General features: G+C 41.3%; 1 long non-coding RNA gene across 2 annotated transcripts; it reads left to right on the top strand.

Moving 5' to 3' along the window:
• Positions 1–506: 506 nt before the first annotated feature.
• On the top strand, positions 507–24671 carry LOC124855240. 2 transcript variants are annotated; one of them, XR_007035038.1, is made up of 3 exons: positions 507–652; positions 23864–24205; positions 24303–24671. It is a non-coding gene; the product is annotated as an uncharacterized LOC124855240 (long non-coding RNA). The 2 variants fall into 2 exon arrangements; XR_007035039.1 differs by lacking the exon at positions 507–652 and having other exon boundaries at positions 23796–24205.
• Positions 24672–25032: the final 361 nt, after the last annotated feature.

Raw genomic sequence — 25032 nt, 5'->3', positions numbered from 1 at the left:
CAGCCCATTAATCAATATGTTATATAGTGATTTTGTTACAACTAATATTATCTCCAAAAGTCATCCTACAATATGTTTTTACTCAGCATGCAGGAAAACAATAGACTGGCCAATAAGCATCATTAGTCATAAAGGGTTTTCATCTGATATTCTCGAACCAATGAAGTCTGCTTGATGCCATCAAGGATCAGTTTGATCTCTATACTAAGCTCTTCAATGTGCCCTCCAAATGACACTTTGCCTTCTGGCACTGAATGTAATGAGGCTGAATCGTAACAATGTAATAATCTGTGAAACTCAAACATGACGTGCTGCAGGCAGCTTATCCATTGAGAACGTTTCAAATGTTTACTAATGAGCCCCTCAGTCGCCACATTTATGTTGCTGGATACCCACTAAGACATGAGCTAATTCTGTAAACTGCTCTCCCTTGTCAGGTTACTGTTATACTCTCCAATGTGCAGGGCTGCACATTGGAGGGGGGGGGGGGGAGTATGGGTCAAGAACTATTAACAGCCCCCGCCCAAGTATTTATGGAATGGATATCTTTGTATCTCAACAGCAAGATCAACATAAAGGCAGAGAGGCTTTCAGATCCCTAAGTGCAGAAGGTGTTTTGCCGTCAAATGTCTACACGGAGGATTTTGCAGAGGTATGCTCACAAATTTTCCTTGATTGTATGTTCAAATCTCAATACCCCTCTGTGTTTAGGTGCTGACAATAAGATAAAATGTACTATATCCATGCCAGACGAAATTGCTCATAAAGTGAAATATGTGCAGCATTGCTGACTGTGGTCATCACTAGAGAGGGTAATACGTGCTTCACATTCTGCACCTTGCTGAAGTATTCATACCCCTTGTACTTCTTGACCTTTTGTCAAGTTTCAACCCCAGACTTCAATGTCTTTTATTGAGGGTGCGAAGCTAACATAATGTAGTGCATAACTGTGAAGTGGAAAGGTGATTTTCAAACACAAACTCAAGTCAGGTTGGATGGAAAAGCATCTGTGAACAACAACTTTCAAGTCTTGTTAAAGAGTCTCAGTTGGATTGAGTTCTGGATTTTGACTGGGCCAATCTAAGACATGAATATGCTTTGATTGAAACCATCCTATTGGAGGTCTGACTGTATGTTTATGGCTGTTGTGATGCTGGAAGGCGACTCTTGGCCCATCGACAAGTCTTTTGCAGCCTTTAAGAGGTTTTCTTCAGCTAATACCAGGTGTTTTACTCCATGCACTCCTATCAACTACAACAAGCTTCAATGTCCCTTCTAAAGAAAAACACACCTACAGTTTTATGGTGCCACCACCATGGTTTATGGTGGGGATGGTCTGTTTAATGTGATGTGGAGGGTAAGTTTTCTACCACACAGTTTTTTCTATGTAGATCTGACTGGAGCACCTTTTCCCACACATAAATAGAACGCATGACTATGGTTGGTTTGACATAACAGGCGGTGGGACCAACATTTAAAATTTTTATTGCGTACAGCACATGTTGCAGCATTCCGGGAAGAGGGAATGCTGCAAGTCACTGACTGGATGCAATCTGCTGGGTTTCCTTAGACAGAAAAGCTTTTTATCCAATTTGAATAAATAACTGAATCTGACAGCACTGTTCAATGGTTACGATTAATTGGAATGTATGTACCTGACTTTTGTGAAGTCCCTTGAGACGACATGTGTTGTGAATTGCCGCTATATAAGTAAACTGAATTGAATTGAATTGAAAGGTAGAACACTGCTGCACTGCCCCGAGCTGAGCAACGCACCAAGTGCTGTGCCCCACTGAGCTTCCCACCCTGCTCTTTATAACCAAGTTCAAATGATTTTTTTACTTAGGTTAAGTGCTGTGTGATGACGTCCAGGCACCTCAAATCAGAGACAACCTGGTACATGTCTATAAAGACTAAAATGGAGGCGAAGCTAGCCATGTCTCATCATCTGCAATGAACACATCGTGAATTCAACCAAAAAAAAATGTGATTTGGAAGGACATATCTAATAATTTGATAGTAAACGGTGATTTCGAAAAGTGATGTGACTTTTGTTTACATTACAAAAACTGTTCCCATACAATTGATTTGTCTTACGATCAATTTTCTCAGTATTAAATGACTGGGGAATGACAAAGCCTTTTCCAACAACTGATTTTGTGTTTTGTTGTCTTTTTGCTGAATAATAATGTTCTCTTACAAACCTCTGATGCTTCCACATAACAGCTAGATGTATACTGAAAATAAATTACATAAACATATACTCATCAAGGGACTTAATAAGCATGGAGCTGGTTGCACAAGACTTGTTTTAGGAATCCCCCTTTATCAGAGTAAAGGGGGCATCTCCATGTTTTCATAAAGAGCACATTTCATTGCACTTTACTTTTTTGCAGACAGGCACCATAAGAAAGCATTAAATGACATGAACATGACACTGAACGCTTGCTGTTCATGTCATTTAATATAGGATATGAAGATCAGAAACAAACAATTTGCTTACATTTGAAAATAAAAATGTCTAAAATAAGTAACAGGTCGACAAAACTGCAAAAAAAAGGGCTGGATGCACTCAGAGTGTTAATGCTGCAATTTTCCAGAGGGCCTTTTTTTGCGGCTCGACTGAGTAAACCTTTGGCTGTTATGTCCCCCAGTTACCGTAGAGGTATAGACATAATCAGACTTTCCATGTGGTGAACATTCCAGGCCACATCTGCTTTTAATACATGCATGTGTCCAGTTGTTTCAGACTCTTAGGCTACCAGACGGTTCTTTTGCCCTGCAGAAGAACGTGAATGGCGTGACTTATTGTGCAAATGCAAACCCTGCCCTGTTGTCACTTTAAAAATGAAAGCATAGCAAAGTAAACACAGTAGATAATACAGGAGAGTGTACACAGTGAAAATGTAGCAGCTGATGTCAGTGAGTTGTGTGTTTTTATCAAACCTTACTTGATAACTCTTAACGCCATAACATTTCACTTAATGAGATGCAATAATAATGTTACAGATGGTAATATTTACAGAGAATTTAGAGAATTAAGAGCATAGTATGTGGGTTTCGGCTAAAAGGAAAAAACTGTGTGTAGTCACAAAACATCAAGAATGTTTCTTTCATTTGTACTGCAACTACACATAGACAGTTGTGAGAAGGGGATATAATCTGAGTTAGATTATCTACAAGCTGGCCTCTTTACAAAACTAAACTGGAAGGAGGTAGGACAATAGGGTATTGTGCAAGGCACATACACATGCTTAACATTTCCGAATACCACGCTTGATTATCCTCCTCTAGGACAATTATTTTTTATTGTTTGGTTCAGCTGATACAAATCTCTTTGCATACATCAAGATTTTTCATTTTTATAAATAAAAAAAAACTCCTAAAACTGTTACATAGCAGCGGCAGGCCCACCTGGAGGTACGAGGTGTGCATTCACTGGGAAAGTGAGAGTGAGGTTTGATATATGCCAGTTTTTTATCCAAGTCAATTAATCGTTACAATAATCAATAGAATAAGTGATTGCTAAAATTATCATTAGCTGCATCCTTAAATATATGCATACAAGGTCATTCAAAAAATATTCATATCCTTCGAACTTTCAATATTTTTGTTTTGTAACATCAAAACGATTGTATTTAATATGAATTCTCTTTACCAGACCGAGAAAAATTATTTAATTTAATCCAGCTATTTATATTGCACCAATTCACAATGTGCTTATGTCACCCCAAGGCACCTAAAAAATAATCGGATCAAATTTATATGCATTTTTTAATTCAAATATAAATGAAATGCACATGTAGGGACTATGATTATTGATTAATTAATATTCATCAAAAATCATAATTTAAAATAATAATTTGAAAAATATTAATTTCTTAACCAAAAATCATCACTTACAAATAGAAATCAGAGATATCCTCTGGTGTTGTGATTATGGGCTCAAAGCTCATTAATAATTACAAATTATTAACCAAAACCACAAACTGTCACTGTTTATTCAACCGCTTCACCGAAGGTGGGGGAACTTCGACCTTGTTTTGACAGATAAATCACTCTTGCACGAAATAAACACAGACGCTTCACTTAATTATATATATGAAGATTTATTGAAGCCAAATAATCCTGATATACCATTATTCCGGTCCAAAACCTTCACCTAACTAACAAGCACCGTTCTACACAAAGGGAATAACAATGACTACCTAACAATAATAATAAAAGAAAATTATATATATGAATTTAGTGTCTATGAAGATCAAACCAGCAGTTTATGGACAAAATGTGTAATTTGGGTTAAATGGGAAGAAGTCCTCCTGTCGTGTTGATGTCTCGATCGCAGTGATCAGCTGATGAAACGGTGGGGCCACGCCCCTTTAGCCACAACCAGCTGATGGCCCCAAATCTTGACAAAGGGTAATAAAACTCTTGAGGCGGGAACCCAGTGGAAAATGTTCAGCAATAAAACTGGAACAAAGAATGGTCTGGTGAGGCCCAGACCGCAGCTGCCTTGAATAAAAAACTTTTAAAAGTCCAACTTCTAACTCCTGGCTGATTTGGGATCAGCCGGACAAACATTAACCACACAAAATTCAGCAGCGTTGCGCAGCAAATAAAAATACAGCTCAGCATAACATAATTCAATCAGTATTGCATGCAACAAGTTAATACCTTAGATTAACTACTGGTGATCCTAAATCACCTTAACTGCCTCATCCTGCCCAGACCTCTAAATGCACCTATCCGGTTTAATATGAAAAGAACGAAATTACTTTGAAGTTGATTTCTTTTCTCCACAGGTTGAGGATGGGATCAGGTCTGAAGAAAAAGAGGGGCGGGGGGGGGATCACGCGTCCGTGATCAAATTAAAGAAAAATGGTAACTTCTCATCCGTTCAGGAGGGGAAAAGATCAAGAACCTTTAGTCGACTGCATACACAAGGAGGAAACTCATCTCCTTGGAAATAGAACCTCTGTAGGTTTTTTTTTACCTGCGCCGGTTGTGGCACGGTCTTCGATCGGCAAATAAATCCTCTGATCTTCTCGTATCAGACAGATTTCCAGCTTTCAAGCTCTTCCGGGAATGGCCTTGTGGAGCAAAAGTTCGCCTGCAAGCTCTTGTCTCTCCAGAAATGGCCCCGAGACTCTGCATCTCAGCCGGTTTATACTTCCAGTGACGTCAGAGCTCCGACGTCTGTTGAGCTGTGCGTCAAAATGTGCGACCAAATGGATGGCCCCAACATCCCCCTAGGTTCAAAGGGTGTGATTAATCGCAGTCTTTGAAGCTACTGGGTCCATCCATCATAGGAGCTGGGACTCAATGATCCATGAAGAAGCAAAAGGAGTAAAGAAAAAAACAAAAATACTGTCCCTGTGTTCCTCTTGGCAGGAACGGGAGTACACAGTTCAGTTTGTTTCTCAAAGGTCTATGACTGGGCAGGACAAGGTTAGCCTGGGCATGGCTAAACTCATACCTGTCTATGTCATTCCATGAGAAAAATACAAAACAATACATTCACATCATCATCACATTATTTTGGTCATCAGCTCTGGTAACCCTGAGACAAAGTGAAACAACCATAAAAAGAAAGAAAAAAAAAACAAGATAACCAAATAATGGGTCATAACTTAGTCGTCCAATTCCAGTCAGGCACGGGAATAAGCCTGTGGCATTGGCAAAGGTGGCGCTATGAACCATGGGTCAATAAATGTGAAGGAGTCAATCCTGGTTTGTAACCAGTGTGTTATCTTAACAAAACCAACGTTTAACATGAGTTTAGGTTTAAACAAATTAGCTCTTTCAAATGATGATGGGATTTAACATAACTCCTGTTTCTGAGACATTTTAGATCGGAAAAAGGAGAGGAAACAAAATTAATAATAATAATAATGGGACGGCACTACTTAGGCTATCAGCCAGGTGTGTTTGTGGAGGTTGCAAGGTGTCTGCTGTGGTGGACTTTAGGATTTTCTCTACTAAATCCAGCAGAACTCAGCAAGTAGGTATCCGTGCCTAGGTGAGACCGCCTACAGATGAACCAACCTCTCTTAATAAGCCTTTGCCTAAAATCTCTGGCAGCATGTGTGTCCATTACATCATTCTTAATCACTTCTGTGAGGGTCTGCAGTGCATGCAGAGGTTAATGGAAAAATAGTGTGCAACTTGCAGTTTAATACTGTGTCCTGGAAGGTAGTTATATTTTTAACAGTTCCTGTTGAAGAAAGTTATTAGTGGTTAGTGCATGTTAGTGTGAGTTTATGAAACATGCACCTATTTAAACTGGTCCTACGCACTGGTCTCTCCTTTCCCGGACATGGAGACAAGCTCTGTTCTTGGGGAGGAGAGTTTGACGTAGAACTTTATCTGTTTCAGCAAAAGAGCAGCACCTGGGATAACAGTGTCATTTGGTGCTGACTTAATGAAGCTGCATGTCATAGTTAGGAGGAATTTGTTACCTCCTGCTAATTTTGGATCTGGTTCGACCCAGTTGGTCTGAAAGTGGAACCAAAGAAATGTAACCCCCCTTCGCTGAAGCGGAGGTTGACCGATTGGCTGGGATGGCTGAAACTGGCAGCCAGTTAAGCATCCTTGGATGTAGACATGAGTGTCGTGAGACGTTGGAGGCCAGTACGCCATCTATTGGAGGGTGTGGAGTGTGGCTTTGTAGCTCCTATGGTCCTCTACAGGAGAGTAATGGGCATAGGCTAATGTGACCCCCCTTTGGTCTGTTGGAACAATGCTGAAAGCTTGAGAGAGCTGTTTGATGCCAATCTGCACACTGGAGGTGCACACTCTGGCTGTCTTAAGGAGAGGGCGGAGCCCGTCTGCTAAAAGGAGTGTGTGGCTGTGTTGTGCCTCAGTTAAAAGGGGATCTTCTTGGCACATGCGGTCATACAGCTCTCTACCAGTTGATAATTTCTCTAGCCAGAAAGCTAGAAGCACTTCTGGTATGAACATGGTTCCCAGGTGTACATCTTCCACCACTTTGGGGTAGTGAGGTTTCACAACTGGGTTCTTTAAAGAGTGAGGAAATGATGCATGAGTGCATCTGGGAGGAGTTTTCTGGGTTGCTGAGTGCAGCTGTGTCCCAGAGGTGCCCATGACCGGCTCTGACGAGGGCCTGAGAGGCTCTTTGGGCTCCTCTAAGCTGGTGACCTAATTGGTCACAACGGATCGTTCGCTGCTTGCACCCAGTGGGTTTGGCATCTCCGCCTGGACCCAGAGTTGGTCCTGGTGGCAGTCAATGAGTGGGGCCAGCCTTTCCAGCAAGTCCTGGCCACCAAGAAAAAGCTCTGTGTTTAATGTGCACATATAGATGGGGTGCACCAGAGTCATGTCTTTGAGTGTGATGTTCATCTCCACCCAGCTGGTGATGCTTACTCACAAGCTTCATCCTGAAATGGTTTACTGAGGGAGAGCATGGCTCTACTCACCTCCTCAAATGAGACCGAGAACATCAAGCTGATCTCTGATCCTGTTTTAAAATGGAACCTCAGTTTGATGTGTCCTCCTATACTAGTGAGATAGTATAGGTAACCTGTATGTTCATTATGGTTGTGTTTACCTAAGAACCTTGGAGCAATGGTTTGTGGTGTTTCTCCTGGAGAGGTCCCAAGGGGTTCTTGGAGTTTCCCAGGTTTGTCTCTCCATCTGATCAGGTAGCCTCTGATGGCTGTGGAGACTGGGTCCACGCCTAGTCGTGCTGGCGGGGGTTTTGGATCCGGTTTCACCGGATGGTCAGCTGCCTCTAATGATGGTGGAGGTTGGGTGCATGCCTGGCGCACTGCTTCTGTCAGAATCTTGTGGAAGGCCACCTCCATCTCTCTCCTCGGGTTCCATCCTGCATGTTGACTCCAACCTTTACCGTCAGGCTTACCTTTGGGCCTCACATGATGGTCAGGTCGTCTGTTCGACCGGAAGCAGTCCAGCAACTTTGACTGTGGTTGGTACTCAGTACCACCCCCCCGGTCCAGCTGACCGGACATAAGTTGTTCCTTTAACCTGTTCTTAACATGGATTCTGTTTGAAGGCATTTCTCTGCCTTCTAAGGCACCACTGTCTTCTTCTGTGTGGACCTGTAAAACTCTAACCTCACCTTCTGATCCATTAGTAGGGCTTGCACTGGTTTCCCATGCCATCTGAGCGTGTTTACGGATCTCTTGCATGGTGAGAGTTTTTGTTTTACAGTACATAGTAACGTCGTAACGTGCGCTTTCATGAAGGTTGTGGAGGGACAGAGATTTAAAAGCATGTTCCTCCTCTATGCCAGGAGCATTACCACCTTGGAAGTAAGCGGCTCTCAGGCGCTGGTCATACTCTCTGGGTGCTTCGCTTTTATTTTGCTGGATAACTAAAGCACCAAGTGTTGTGGAGGCCCGGTCCGTGTACACAGAATATTCTTCCCTTAAAGCTTCGCAGAGGGTTGAATAATGGTCTCGGACTGCAGGGGGGAGGCTCTCCATGAAAACATGGACGCTCCTGGATGTTGTCTTCCAGATGAGCTTCAATTTTTCTTGTGCTGATGGGCAGCACAGGTCAAAAAGGCAGCGTTCAACTTCCCTAAGATAATCATCAATGTTTGATTCCTCATTATTAGGGTCAAAACGCTCTATGCCTTGGGCAAGAGACTCAAGTTGGCGTGTGCACGATCCACTCTCAGGGATTGGTGCTGGCCCATCTGAGTCATCAAACTGAAGGTTTACTCCTGCTGCATTCCCCGTGTGTCAGGGCATCACGCTTCACCCTTGGGGGAGGCACTGGAGGCTGCTCATGGTACAATGGTGGGCCCTGTGCTCCCGGGAATCAGGTCCTGGGAAGCGGTTGAGGGCGGTATGAACCACCTGAGTCCCCGAGATGGCTCTCATGTCGCCTTGGCGGACATGAGGGATTGCAGAGCTGGGTCCTGCAAGTCAAGTTTGAAGGTTGCTCGCCCCTAAAACCTGAACCATTTACTTCTAGTGAGTCCACCGCCAGGTATTGTTCATGGCTGTCTACTACCCGCACCACTGTATGTAATCTGCCTACTCATACCTGTTCTGGGCTCTGTGGATGTGTGTGCAAAACCACAAGCTTGGGAATCTTGTCTCTGGAGAGCAGCTTCTACATTTTCTAGCTCTGAGTGGAAGGTTCTCTCAGGGTGTTGCACATGTGGCTCAGCTTCAGAGGTTTCAACCTGTGAGACAGGATTTATCTCCACCCCCAGTCCTCTGGGGATGGGGATGTGTCCTGGCTACGCTCAGCTACCTCCAACCTTCTGGCTGCTTCCAACCTCTCTTCCACTTCTAACAGTTCACACCTAGTTGCCTCTGCTGTCTGCAAAGTATTATTCAGCATAAACTGTAATTTAAAACGCTGTTCAACTTCCAACCTGACCCTTCGCTGATATAAAAGAGTGAGCTGTCCTAACACATCGGCCACCTGTGTGTTTTTTTGGTGGGTTCTTAATGACCTGGAGCAATCCCTGAATCCTTGCTTCACAATCCTCAATGCTATAATCATTAAGAGCTTTACGCTCCTCTGATGACAATAAAATCAAAGCTCCAATTGCTTCCTGTGCCTGCATTTCTGTGGGGCCCTCCTGACTCACATCTCCAGCTGCAGTCTGGGATGTTTTCTTCATCTTTGCCCAAAATGCACAACAACAAACAAGGTGTTCAGCTATTAATGAACACTATAATTACCAGTAGTGACAATTAGCAGTAACACAAACAGACTAAGATGTTTAGTTTTGAATGATCGCTAAAATCAACTAGCAGCAACACAAAGAAAAAAAAAATTTTTTTTTAAACAAAACCGAAATTTTAAAATTAAATTTTAAAAAGTGGGATAAATAAACTACATTCCAACGCTATTTTTAGCTTCAAATGAATATTAGTGATGCACAATATGGGTTATTTCCTTTCTTGCAGAACCTTCCAAGTTAGACAACTAAAGTTAGTTATGCGAGTCTTTTTAAAACATGCTTCACACACACACAAGAAAACCCAGCAAAGATGCATACATTTCAGAGCAGAAGTGGCAATGAATGATCAATAACTTGATTTTAGCTCAAGCTATGTCTTTTTGATCATCGGTGATGGGAATATCTGCCTGTGTTAATAAAACTAATCAAATTAGTTAATTTCTGTGGCAGCAACTATAATTCTCCCTAGTGACCACAAGGTGGCACTAAACGCCTGTCTGGCGCTGAGAAAATCCTGTTGCATCTGTAATTCACTCAATGGCCATCAGAACGTAGTGTTGCTTCCTCCCTTACTAGGAGAGTGTTAGTTACAGCTGTAGTTACACCAACGGCAGATAGTAGGATGCCTCCTACTGTGCCAGGAATTTTTGGTTGCTCTGGCAACAAGCTGACTGCGCTACAGCTCTAAGCCAGCAGGGGTTGCTTTGACAAGCTGGCAATTTACGTTGAATTTCACCATAAACTACACAAAATGTCCACCTTGCATCCACAAAAGCACCTTAGAAAAACTATTATTACTATTAGGAGTATATTATTACTTCTCTGCAGTAGAATTGAGCCAATATTAGTCAAGATACATCCTCCAGCCTACAAGAACTCCTGCAAAATTTTACCAAATCTCAAAACAGTTTCTAGGATATCACAAATATGTAATTTTGTGCAACAGTGATATCTGTCATTTTAAGGCCCACCCATGGACGCCATAAATGTAGGGAATACGATTATTGATTAATTAATATTAATAAAGAATCATAATTTAAAATAATAATTTGAAAAATATTAATTTCTTAACCAAAAATCATCACTTACGAATAGAAATCAGAGATATCCTCTGGTGTTGTGATTATGGGCTCAAAGCTCATTAATAATTACAAATTATTAACCAAAACCACAAACTGTCACTGTTTATTCAACAGCTTCACCGAAGGTGGGGGAACTTCGACCTTGTTTTGACAGATTGACTCTCTTGCACGAAATAAACACAGACGCTTCACTTAATTATATATATGAAGATTTATTGAAGCCAAATAATCCTGATATACCATTATTCCGGTCCAAAACCTTCACCTAACTAACAAGCACCGTTCTACACAAAGGGAATAACAATGACTACCTAACAATAATAATAAAAGAAAATTATATATATGAATTTAGTGTCTATGAAGATCAAACCAGCAGTTTATGGACAAAATGTGTAATTTGGGTTAAATGGGAAGAAGTCCTCCTGTCGTGTTGATGTCTCGATCGCAGTGATCAGCTGATGAAACGGTGGGGACACGCCCCTTTAGCCACTATGAGCTGATGGCCCCAAATCTTGACAAAGGGTAATAAAACTCTTGAGGCGGGAACCCAGTGGAAAATTTTCAGCAATAAAACTGGAACAAAGAGTGGTCGGGTGAGGCCCAGATCGCAGCTACCTTGAATGAAAAACTTTTAAAAGTCCAACTTCTAACTCCTGGCTGATTTGGGATTAGCCGGACAAACATTAACCACGGTTCCGCAGCAAATCAAAACACAGCTCAGCATAACATAATTCAATCAGTATTGCATGCAACAAGTTAATACCTTAGATTAACTACTGGTGATCCTACATCACCTTAACTGCCTCATCCTGCCCGGACCTCTAAATGCACCTATCCGGTTTAATATGAAAAGAACAAAATTACTTTGAATTTGATTTCTTTTCTCCACAGGATGAGGATGGGATCAGGTCTGAAGAAAAAGATTGTGGGTTGTGGCACGGTCTTCGATCGGCAAATAAATCCTCTGATCTTCTCGTATCAGGCAGATTTCCAGCTTTCAAGCTCTTCCGGGAATGGCCTTGTGGAGCAAAAGTTCGCCTGCGAGCTCTTGTCTCTCCAGAAGTGCGCCTCCTATACGCTGTCCTGCGACAGGCGGAAATGGCCCTGAGACTCTGCATCTCAGCCGGTATATACTTCCAGTGACGTCAGAGCTGCGACGTCTGTTGAGCTGTGCGTCAAAATGTGCGACCAAATGGATGGCCCCAACACACATTTGAGAAGTCAAATGTGTTTTTCTGTGTACAAATAAAAATATGGTGTGTAGTTGTATTCAGCTTTTTGCTGGGTTTTGCTGTATATTTCTACCAGCCTACCAATAAACAACAAACATTTTGACCCAAAATAGTTCAGACTCAGTCTGATTGGTTGGAGAACATCTGTCAACAAAATTCAAGTCTTCCCACAGATGGTTCATTGGATTTAGGCCTGGACTTTGACAGGGATCTAACACAAAATATTTGTTGATCTCAACCGGTAAATTGTTGCTCTGGCCTGATGTTTAGGGTGGTTTTCCTGCTGGAAAGTGAAGCTCTGCCCAGGCCTCAAGTCTTTTGCAGCCTCTAACAGGTTTTCTCTAGAACTGCCTTGCATTTATCGATGTCCATCTTTCCATCAAGCATCCACTTTGATTAGCTTCCGCGTTCCTACTTTGGAAAGGTGTCCCCAAAGCATGATGCTGCCTCCACCATGATCATGGTGGGGATAGCGTGTTCCCTCAGTGTAAATTAGTCTCCCTCCCTCAGTCTCTCTGCTTTCCTTCTGCCCCAGCTGCTCCACTTGTCCCCTGATTTACTCATCTGCTTTTAGTGTCTTTCTCAACACCTCCCTCCATATTTAACCTTCTGGTGTTAATTTGTTCATTGCTGGATCCTTCCATTACACTGCCTGATATTCTGTTGTTCCGTTTCCCTGTCTTTATCCCTCACCAGTCCTATGTCCTGTTCCCTTCCAATCAACATTGTAATTCCTTTTTATTTCTTTATTAAATATTCTTCATTTCACATTTCTGCCTCTGGTTCTGCCTGCACTTAGTTCCAACTTAAAACCAAACATGACATGGCTTGTGGCAAATGGGACGTCTTATGGCTTTCTTTCAGAATGACTTTCTTGTTGCCCCTCTTCCATAAAGACCAGATTTGTGGAGCACACAATCAATAGCCGTTGTGCGAAGAGATTCTCCCACCAGAGCTCTGGATCTCTGCAGCTCCTCTATAGTTACCATGGGATTCTTGGTTGCTTTCTTAATAAACACCCTCCTTGCCTGATCTCTAACTGTAGATGCACAACCATGTCTTGTGTCAATGCTCAGAGATGACAGACTTGAACAGTGATCTGTGACATATTCAAAGCTTAGAATACTGTTTTATAACCCCCAGTCGGTCACGGCAGATGGCCGCTCACACTGAGCCTGGTTCTGCTGGAGGTTTCTTCCTGTTAAAAGGGAGTTTTTCCTCTCCGCTGTCGCTACATGCATGCTCAGTATGAGGGATTGCTGCAAAGTCAACACCAGTGACTGTCCACTGTCTCTACATGCTCATCCAGGAAGAGGGAATGCTGCAAGTCACTGACTGGATGCAATCTGCATGGGTTTCCTTAGATAGAAAAACTTTTTATCCAATTTGAATAAAAAGCTAACTCCGACTGCACTGTTCAATTGTTAGGATTAATTGGAATGTATGTACCTGACTGTTGTGAAGTGCCTTGAGACAACATGTGTTGTGAATTGGCGCTATATAAATAAAACTGAATTGAATTGAATTGAATAACCTAACCCTGCTTTAACCTTCTTAGAAACTTCACAGCTGACCTGTCTCCTGTATTCCTTGGTCTTTGTGATACTGTTTAGATAGAAAGCTCCGCGGTGGCAATGCTTCAAGGGTGGATGAGATCCGCCCTGAGTACCTCAAATCTCTGGATGTTGTTGGGCTGTCATGGTTGATACGACTCTTCAACATTGCGTGGCGGTCGGGGACAGTGCCTCTGGACTGGCAGACTAGGGTGGTGGTCCCCCTTCTTAAGAAGGGGGACCACCACCCTAGTCTGGGACCGGAGAGTGTGTTCCAACTACAGGGGGATAACACTCCTCAGCCTCCCTGGTAAGGCCTACGCCAGGGTATTGGAGAGGAGAGTCCGGCCGATAGTCGAACCTCGGCTTCAGGAGGAGCAGTGTGGTTTTTGTCCTGGCCGTGGAACATTGGACCAGCTCTATACCCTCTACAGGGTGCTCAAGGGTTCATGGGAGTTTGCCCAACCGGTTCACATGTGTTTTGTGGACCTGGATAAGGCATTCGACTATGTCCCTTGTGATGCCCTGTGGGGGGTGCTCCAGGAGTATGGAATCGGGGTCCTTTTATTAGGGGCCATCCGGTCCCTGTACGAGCAGAGCAGGAGTTTGGTCCGCATTGCCAGCACTAAGTCGGACCTGTTCCCGGTGCATGTTGGACTCCGGCAGGGCTGCCCTTTGTCACCGGTCCTGTTCATAACTTTAATGGAAAGGATTTGTATACGCAGCCAAGGGCCGGAGGGGGTCAGGTTTGGGGACCAGTGGATTTTGTCTCTTCTTTTTGCGGTTGACGTGGTCCTGCTGGCCCCCTCTAGCCAAGACCTACAGCATGCGCTGTGGCGGTTCGCAGCCGAGTGTGAAGAGGCTGGGATGAGGATCAGCTCCTCCAAGTCCGAGGCCATGGTACTTGACCGGAAAAGGGTGGCTTGTCCTTTTCAGGTTGGAGGGGAGTTCCTGCCTCAAGTGGAGGGGTCTTGTTCACGAGTGAGGGAAGAATGGAGCGGGAGATCAACAGACGGATCGGTGCGGCTGCCACAGTAATGGGGGCGCTGTGCCGGTCCGTTGTGGTGAAGAGAGAGCTGAGCCGAAAAGCAAAGCTCTCAATTTACCAGTCGGTCTACGTTCCTTACCCTCACCTATGGCCATGAACTTTGGATCATGACCGAAAGAACGACATCCTGGATACAAGCCGCTGAAATGAGCTTCCTCCGTAGGGCGGCCGGACACTCCCTTACAGATAGTGTGAGGAGGTCGGCCATCCGGGAGGAGCTCGGAGTAGAGCCGCTGCTCCTCCACATCGAGAGGAGCCAGTTGAGGTGGCTCGGGCATCTATACCGGATGCCTCTTGGACGCCTTCCTCGGGAGGTGTTCCAGGCACGTCCCACCGGGAGGAGGCCCAGGACACGCTGGAGGGACTATGTCTCTCAGCTGGCCTGGGAACGCCTTGGGTTCCGCCCGGAGGTGCTGTAGGAGGTGTCTGGGGAGAGGGACGTCTGGGCGTCTCTGCTGAGTCTGATGCCCCCGCGACCCGGTCCCGGATAAGCAGAAGACGACGGGTACGAGTACGAGTACATTTTAGGACATTTTAAAAGTGATATATTAGAAGCTAACCGAAAAAAATATATTACAACATTTTACTGTATTACTTTAAATATAGAGTACAATTAAACACACAGGCCGAACCTCCTGAAACAGGCTCAAAAGTATGTCAGCTGTAAAGATTAGTCAGATTTCACTCTGTTCAAGACTACCAAGATAAATATGATAAAACTTTAATTATTATTGAAACTTTATGAATGTAAACTTCAAGAATTAAAAAATGCCATCTGCTAAAATAGAGAATATTAAAAAAGAGGTCTCATTTGTGTATAAAATGTTTTATGTTTGCATCATGTCTATAGAACACTTTAGACTTTTAAGATGGGATGGGCAGATTGGGTCTCTAAGTAGCAGCAAACACGAGTTTTACATTATGTGGGCAACCAGCAGTGTCTAGCTAAATCTTTTATTACCTTAATTAATCACAAAAAGCTCTGACATTGGTTTGCTGTCTCTGCTGTGATAGTTCATGCAGAAAGATGACATTAACTTGTCTGACCCCCATTCTCATGTGAAGTTGGAGGGGGACTTGGTCAGTCCAAAAAGACCCTTTTCTGGGGCTGTGTGCAGGGAGCCAGATGTTTATTTACCATTCCTGGAGCAATATTTCACACATTCCTCCACTTTCCCTGTTTGTTGTGCTTGGTTGTTTAAGATAAGAATAATATCTCCTGGAACTACCCTAGTCGGTTAAACAGAAGGCTATTTTTAATCATTTTTAATCATCAAGTTGACTTAAATCCCTGAAGACTCCTGATTTATTCAGTCAATAACTGAATGTGCTGCTCTTATTCCAACATTTCCTTTCAAATGTAAACCCTTTTGCAGATGAAGAAGAAAAAAAAGTTGTTTCTGTTTTGGATTAATCCAGCCCCTGAGGCAGCGTTTGCATTTTCAGCCTGACAGGTGATTCACAGAGGTCAGGTTTTCCTGTGTGTATACTTTCCATTTCAGCCAAGGCAGCCTGTCTCCTTTCTGAGCCCTCAGGCTAGAGGTCAGATCTGTGCAGATGGTGAGAAGTCATGCCACTGGAATTTGAACATATGATCCTTGATCACTCTCAAACATTTTGCTCCAAAGTTTAACTCTATTTACACACACAAAGAAGAAAAAATACATTCTGATCACATTTGAATGGAAAACCAGAAATACATTAAAAAACTAAGATGAAAACTATAAATCAAATGCTTTTCAACAGTCTAAAATCTGGAAAGCAGATAGAGTTTTCCCATAAGGCAGAAAATCTTGAGCTTGGAAACTGCTTGTTTTTGGCTTGTTAAATAGCTTGTAACTGTTGGGAGTGTTCACAGATTTACTGTTTCCTAATGCCTTTGTAAGCTCCTCCAGTTTAAAGATAAAAACTGCTCACATAAGGCTTGGAGTGTGCCTAAAGATCACACAGGTAGGGGTTGAACATAATGACATAAAGCTAAATAGTTGTGCTTGCAATAATAATGCTGTTTAACTTTGAGAGGTTAAAAGTTCCAATGACCATATTCCAAATAGTTCCTAAATTATAGGTTTTGAAGCGTTATTTGAGTTCATGGCCCAGATGTGTCTTCCAGCCAGGCTCTTGTCATGCTATTCTAAAATGCAATTCTAATGAATCAGTAACTAGCAATGGGAGCAACATCAAAGTATCAAAGATTGATCTTTAGGAACATCCCATGTATCCACTGAGTCATGACTACAACATCCTTGAGACAGCCCAAAGTTACGTAAAAAGACAGAATGCCAAGAGAAATCATAAATCTGTCGAGGAGCAGTGGAAAGTTTCCCTAAATGCCTGAAATGACCTGTTGGCTTCCAGGAATGTTGAACAATAATGTACACATAAAGACCTGGTGTTCTCTAAAAGACAATGGGATGCCACTAACGAGCTTTGATTTGTCATAGATGTTTTGGTTACAAGCCTACATAAAGTTTTAAAAGTGGTAGGGATAAGACATGACAATATTAATCTAAATATTTAGATTAATAGGGTTATATATTAAAGATTAAATACATGTGTATATAATATAAATGATCTAAATTTAAGAGAAATGGTTAAATAATGTTTTCCGTAATATGAGTGGGGACACATGGAGAAACGTAAGCTGGGTTACAAATAAAAAGCTGAAACAAGATACTTGCACTGTAGAACAAGGCACATTAGCACTTATTCTTATGCACTGAGTCAGACCTTCCAGTTTTAGGTCTATAATGAATTACTAATATTTCCCAATTCCCAGAATAATTCAAAAATGTTTATGTACTTTTTTCAGATTCGGTGTGAATTGGTGTTATATATACCAGGGGTCACCAATTAAAATAGCAGGAGGTCCACAACCTCCCACATCTAAACACTTTGGGGTCCAAACATTTTAAATCAAAAGACAAAAATATTTTCTTTCATCTTTATTTAACATTTATTTAACACTAGAATTTGTTTAACTACTGATCAATTATTCATATGCCCATGAAATCATCTGCTGAACAGAAAAGTCTATCCAATTTAAGTACCAATACTAAACGCTTTGAATGGCACAGTCGAGCTGGGTCAGTACATCAAATGGGTTCTCCAAACAGACAATGATCCTAAGCAAACCGCTAAATTTGTGACAAAGTGGCTAAAGGAAAAGAAGGTCAATGTTTGCAGTGGCCATCGCAAAGTCCTGAACTCAGACCCATGGAAAATTTGTGAAAAGAGCTGCAAAGCTAAGTGTGGTCAAGGTGGCCTTTTTTCCACGTCCTGTCTTGGCATTTCAGTCATACCATAGAGACTTTGCCAGGGCAGCTTTTGCTCTTCAAAAAGGATATCTCAAGGCGAAATCCAAATTGCGTCATTAACTTTATCAAATCAGGCGACTTTTAAGAGAATCTCTTGTAACATTCACATGCCTGTTACATTTGTCATGAGAAAGAAAAACTGTGAGACATTCTGAATAATTATGGTCATTTCCACTCATGTATAGATGTTTGTGCTTTTATTCTTTTGTTACACTTCTAAAGAGAAGGTAAGAAATGGCACAAGGTCCCAATGATTTTCTATATTTTCCTTTTCTGGTGCAGCTTTTTTAACTTCTCTGCTGAGGGTATTTTGGATTTGTACGTACTCCGTGGCTGGGTTCAAGCAGGGTGCATGCACGTTATTATCTGTAAGACTTTGCATTTGGGTTTGTCACCTTTGTTCTGGATTCTGTGTGCTGGGTTTTATGTTTTGAGTCGTTCCAGTGATTTATGTTGTACTAGTTAGTTGGCTGTCTGTGTTTCTTTACAGCAGAGAGGTTGTGTTTAGTTATGCTCTGTTTAGATATTGTTCCCCATGTCTGTTTTCTGTCAGCCGCCCTCACTAGTCCCGGTTCATGTCCCTTCTGAGTGTAATCACTCACCTGCTTTCACTCCACGAATCACCCCACTCAGAATTTATACTGCTCAATTCAGTCATTCATTGTCAGATTTGTCTGTTGCTCATCCAGTGCTGGCTGTCCCCTAGTTTTGCATTACCTTCATTATGTTTCAGTTTTAATATTAAATTCACCATATCATGGTCCTGCCTGTGTTTGGTTCCTCCACCTCAACAGATTTTGAAGAATTATGTGTGCTGGCACTACTTAGTATACGTTTTCAGTTCTGACATTTAAGGCAGAAGTTGTTGAAAAGTGAAAAGACAACCGGTCTGTTAATACATTGATAAGAGCACACAGTTTAACACACTATCCATGTGTGTTGAAATTACACCATTTTTAACCTGTTTGGGTGGAAAGTAGCAATTACTTTTCTGCAAATAAATCTCAACATCAGCTGACTTTGTTGATCTTTGCTTCTTTATTCAACTTTATTCGACTCAGATGTTTACTCAGATGTGACTGAGAAACTATTTAGAGCTCTTTCTGGCAGATGTTAGAATAATTTGTGTGCCGATCAGGAATTTGATGTATGATTTATTTGTCCTTTGTACTGTATACTGTACACTGTCTGCAGTGTCATGCCTTTATCTTACCTCTGTTTTGCATGATGACCCTTATTTCTTTCTGTTTTTTAGCTCACAAATCCATCACACACACCATTCGTCTTCCTCAGGAGGACTGAATGGCCTTTTGCGTTAAGGTTCATGTATTTGATAAAGTGTTCATGGAACATTTACTGCCTTCTGAGCTCGTCCCATCTCTTCATCTATAATGTCAGGAGAAAAAAAACCTTTACTAGTGGCTATTTTGACTACAAAACAAATAGGAAAACTTATAAAATCCAATACAGGTGCAATGCATGTAGTGGTGACACTTGTCTAAATAAAGACGTATAGAATAAACAGATTAATTGGGATGATAAAGAAGCCTTTCAGGGATGCTCCTTTATACCCAGTCATGACATTCACCTGTTTCCTATTAACCTGTTCACCTGTGGAATGTTCCAAACAGGTGTTTTTTAAGCATTCCTCAAGTTTCCCAGTCTTTTGATGACCCTGTCTCAGCGTTTTTGGAATGTGTATTCAATTACATATAGGTTAAACATGATTTGCAAATCATTGTATTCTGTTTTTATTTACGTTTTACACAATGTCCTAACTCCATACGATTTGGGGTTTTAGCTCAATAATACAAAACGGAATGGTTTCCCACCATTTAACTGTTAACTCCTTTTAAATTAAAGTTTATAAACGCATAGCATTATGCGATTCAAAACAAAGCACTTTTTAGACATAATCTAAAGAAACAATACCAAGATTTCTTGAAATCTTCTATTTTGTTTCCACCACAACAACTTCCAACTCACATTTGAACATACTGACTTGTGGCAATGTGCCCAGTTTCAACAACCAGTAACAATGTATGGACTATGTATGTTCTCTTCATCAGATCCCCATTTACCCAAAGAGTCTGTCGGCAGGTATCTTTCACAACACAAACAGACAGACCGCTTGCTGCATGAGCAGTTAAAGAGGTGAGAAAGATAAATATACCTTTGTACAAACTCCCTCTGAGTGAGGCAGCATGAAGAAGAGATGACTCAGTTTTGGCCACAACTTTAGGAGATGTTCAGTGAGTTACTCAAAATGCAGCTGCTGAGATTCATCTTTGCTGTGAAACAAGAATGGAAAAGAAAAAACACAATAAGCCTTTAACTAGAGTTAGCATTTAATTTGTTTTATATTCAGAATGCCTTGAAAACTATTTATAACCCCTGAACTTTTCACATTTTGTAACATTAATGAAAGTAGTGCCTAATTGTGAAGTGGAATTAAAATTCTATATGCACAAATGAGAATCTAGAAATTATAGAATTAATTTTATTCATCCCTGTTTACTTTGATATTCCTAAAAGAAATCCAAGGACACCAACTCCCCTCATAGGCTACCGACTTACAGTTGTTATGAGTAGCCCTCAGAGGTTTGGTTGAACAAATAGTGAACAAACAGCACCATACGATCAAGAAACACAGCAGGGATAAAGCTGTGGAGAAGTTTAAAGCAAGGTTACGTTATAAAACAATATTCCACGTTTCAAGCATCTTATGCTTACGTGGACAAACCTATCATCATCTGTGTTAACTAGCCTCCCTCTTTCAGTTGCTCGGTATTCTCCTTGCCTCCAGCTGCTCCACATCTCATTTGATTAGCTGCTCTTGTTCATTGGTCATTTGTCCACCCTGCCTCTGTATTTATACTCACTGGTTTTCTTTGCTCGCCACTGGATCCTACTGTTTACTAGCTGCTCCATGCCTGTCGCCTTGTTCTCTTTGTTTCCTGTGTTTTCCTGTAAGTTTTCATTAGTAAAGAACTTTTCTACTCACCATGCAGCTTACTCACTCCAAAAACCAAGCTCCATTTGACAGGTTGAGCATGCTTGCGAGAATATTTCTAATTTATGTATGTTTCTGAATGTTTAAAGTTGGTGGAGACATACTCCAAAACGATATGCAGCTGTAATTACAGTGAAAGGTGGTTCTACAAAATATAATAATGGTTGAAAACTGTGTGTAATTTTTCTTCCAGCTCACAGTTATGTGGTATTTTGTGTTGGTCAATCACATGAAATCCCTATATAATATACTGAGATCTGTGGTTGTAAGGGGAAAATGTATGGAATGGTTCAAGAGCTGTGAATAGTTTGTCATGAGACTTTTTATTTTTATCATGCAAGATTAAGAAATACATTTTTTATTTCATATAACACTTTCTAACAACCTTATCAGTGTTTCCTAAAGTCTAAAAATGAAAAACCTCCAACAGACACACACTACAAACACTCTTTAAGGATAAAGCTGTTTGTGTTGCTGAGGTGTACAGTTCAGTAGCAACAGTCCTGAGCAGATGCTGTGGTGCTGGCTGGGAAACCTGAGAGCCTTCAAGGAGCAAAACGACCTTCTAATAAATCATTCAGTCTGTGGAGAAGGACCTTTTTAAAGGTTGCCCACAATTACAAACAGTGAGCTGCCTTGGCTCGTCTTTGTAGCTGGCAGCATGAGTGTTTGCAGAGTCAGCCTTTTTACTGGTGTGGCCTTAATTTCTGGGAGCAAAAATTAATTGATAGATTTTTGTTTGTTAAGGCACTGCTAACACACACTTTTGGCCAAAAGCGTTTTGTTATAGGAAATAAGGTCTATATTCCTGTCATATACAGTATAGGTCCCATCACAGGTTGTTTAATGCTTGAGAGCCCTGTAGTGGCAGTTATTCTACTGTAGCGGGCGGGGTAATTGGTAACATGCCTATTATTGAGCAAATTGAGCTACAATCATGATTTCCAGACTCTTTACATTTAGGGCTTAGATTACTCAATGTCTAAGAAAAAGCCTGCCAAACCTAGACTTCACACATTCCTTAAACAATTATCTCAAATATTTTAAGAATTAGCTAAAGTAGCTGGTTTTTGCAGTTTCTTAGACCAGGGCTCAACAAGCCTATGTTGCCATTGGTGCTGCTAGATAAAATTTGTCTAGGAAAATACATTTAAAACTTTTTAGAAATACCAACTGTTGTAGAAACATTGTATTTTCTAAAGAAAGAGAATGATGATAACCATTCAATCAGCTTTGTTAATTTAGCCTTAAGGGAGACAGGTCTTTCAGCATCAGACGTGTTACTGAGCAGAGCCGAGACCCGATGAGACAAAGGCTGACCTCTCCTTATATCAGTTTGGCAAAAACCCCCCATGTGGCCTGGTACCCACCCTCTAGGAAGAGCAGAGGTGAGAATCAACCTAACTTTCACGCAGACATCTCGGCTCCTCTGCAACTATAATTGTTTGTTGAACCACTATGGGTTCCAGGGACAGGAAGAGAAACGAAACACCTTTTGTTCAGGTACATTTCCCCTTTAGCTTGTAAATGCCGTGGGGATAACTAGTAGGATGGGGCAGAAAGGAAGGTGGAAGCCATTGTCATTTCAGACTTGGTCATCACCTCAGAAGGACAAAAGCAATTTAAATTATTTCATTACACAACTTAAGTTTGTTTGTCTCATGATTTATTTAAAAAACCACATTATTTCTGTTTTTAAGGTTTTAGAAAAAACTGAAAAAAAAACCTTTACGAAAAGAAAATTAATGCATTTTTTCAAGTCCATATTTATAGCAAATTAGGAAATAAAGTCAATGTCATGAGGACAAAAATAGAGTTAACAAAAAAGGCTCAAATAAGTACAATTAAAAATAATGTTCCATTTTGGATCAGTTTTGGCCCTCGAGCTGCATGTTGCAGACCCCTAACACAGAATAATAAGTATTGTTAAGTCACCACATACTAGTATCAGCCTGCATCTTTTTGTTATTTTATCTTTGATCTGACCCATATTATTATCATTATAACTTTGATTCTGATCTTTATTATTGGCCACTTTAATGCATTTTGTGCTGTAATCTTTTGGAAGATTTTGCAATGGTTGTAAGCACTTATCACTAGCATAAATGTCACAATAATGTTGGACTTTTAGTAATGTATTTAAATGATTCTATTTTCAGGGAAGAAGTGTCAAACTTCCATAAAATATAAATAACAAGAATTTTGTGCACAATTACACATGTAATGCTGATTTTCTTTAAACTATAGAGATTAAAAAATATACTTAAAGGCTCAAATGGACACATAAACTCCAACAAATATTTGGTTAAATGTCTGTTAGCAAGGTTTATAGACATGACACAATTTCTGTAGCAATCAAAAAGGTCCTGGGAGTATTCTTGCTGGATATTTGACCACTCTTGGTTTCCTAGTACAGACCCTGCATATGAGCATAGTTCTTACACTTTTAATGGAGTTGAATTCAGGCCCATTCATGCAGCTTATTGTAGTCTGCTTCATCCATTTTAAAACCAGTTTAAATGTGTGTTTATGGGCCATATGGAATGGCCAACGGTGCAAAACCTTTAAAGGAACGAGTTCTGTTGAACAAAAATTGGTATCGATGTCAAAGAATAACCCGAGAATCAAGCCTCTCATAAAACTGATCCGCCAAAGAGGATGCAGGAACACCAGTGTCACTGTCCTTAACCCACTGTCAGGGTCTGGGTTGTGTGTATATTGTGCTTGCAACATTTCTTCAGTTTTTTCAGATGGTGCTGGAGTTTTCAGGTGTGCTGGGTGACAGGTGCGACTTATTCTGCTGATTGCAAGGAGTACTTAAGCAGGAGGCTGCCAGGTCCTGAGTGTTTTGCCTTCAGTGGTAACAAGCTCAGCCACCTCTAATCTATGCTTTGTTCTTTGCTTCAAGTAACTTTGTTTATGCTCTTTTGCAGGCTGAAACCTAAATCTTGGATTTACCTCGCTGAACACAGACTTCGGCCCCAGAAGTTCTGGGCGATCAAGATTATCTACGTTTTGAGGACTTTGTTTCCTAACCCCTGACTTTCATCTGGACTCAGATCAAGCTGGCAGCTTCCTGCTTCCTCCGTCTTCTGGACCAAGGCATAAGCGTACCCTGTCCACCCTGTTTACTCCTGGTCTCACCAAGCTCATTCAAACAGCACCAGAGAAATCATCTGAACAAACAGCACCAGAGAAATCATCTGCACAAACCCTGCTTCGTAAACCTGGACCCCGAATCCCTCTACCCCTGGCAATCTGACTGCACCTATTTAGTAAGCCGTTTACCTGGTTACTATAGTTATCTTTCGTTAGCGCTGCATTATATTAGTTCCTTGTTTCACCAGTTCTCTTCGCCCTCTTTCCATACAGTTGGCGATCCACCCGTTCACGTTCCTGATTATTTGCTGAAAAAACTCTATTTTACTGATTCAGTTTCTTCCAAGTGTACTTCTGTATGTGGGTCAGATCTATTTCGAAAACGATGACACCCAGTGAGTGAGTGAGTAAGGAAGGAGAGGATGTGCCTGCTGCCAAACTGAAATTTGCAGCTGATGGTTCAACAGGCCAGATGTCTCCTGAAAAGAGGTTTGGTGGTGACAGGATCATGCTGAGGGTCTGTTTTGTGTCATTAGAACTTGTGCATTGCACAAAGTGGATGGGATAACAAACAAGGATGGCTACCTACATATTTTACTACATAATTCACACAAATAAACAACTTAATGGTTGAAACATGGACCCAGTTGAGTCTTGTTGACTGGTCAATGATGCCAAACACACATCAAAGTTGGTTTAGGAATATATAACATAGGCTAACTCTGCTGAAATGGCTTGGACCTAAGAACTATAAAGACTATAAGTAGACTCCTTCCCAGAAAACCAACAAATCTAAATGAGTTTACACCATTTCTCTAAAGGAAAGTGGTCGCATATCTAAACATAATTATGCCAGAACCTTGTCACAAAATATGTGATTTCTCTTCAACTTGCTAAAAGACATTTAACCAACTACTAATGGGAGTGCATGTGTGTGTGTATATGGGCATGTGTTTATAATTTTGATCCTGTTTGGGTTACAGAAAATCTAAAACCTGTTTAC

Source organism: Girardinichthys multiradiatus, chromosome 19, assembly GCF_021462225.1.
Source record: "Girardinichthys multiradiatus isolate DD_20200921_A chromosome 19, DD_fGirMul_XY1, whole genome shotgun sequence".
Classification (NCBI taxonomy): domain Eukaryota; kingdom Metazoa; phylum Chordata; class Actinopteri; order Cyprinodontiformes; family Goodeidae; genus Girardinichthys; species Girardinichthys multiradiatus.
Note: the sequence above shows the minus strand (reverse complement) of the source record. Positions and strands in the feature narration are given on the sequence as shown.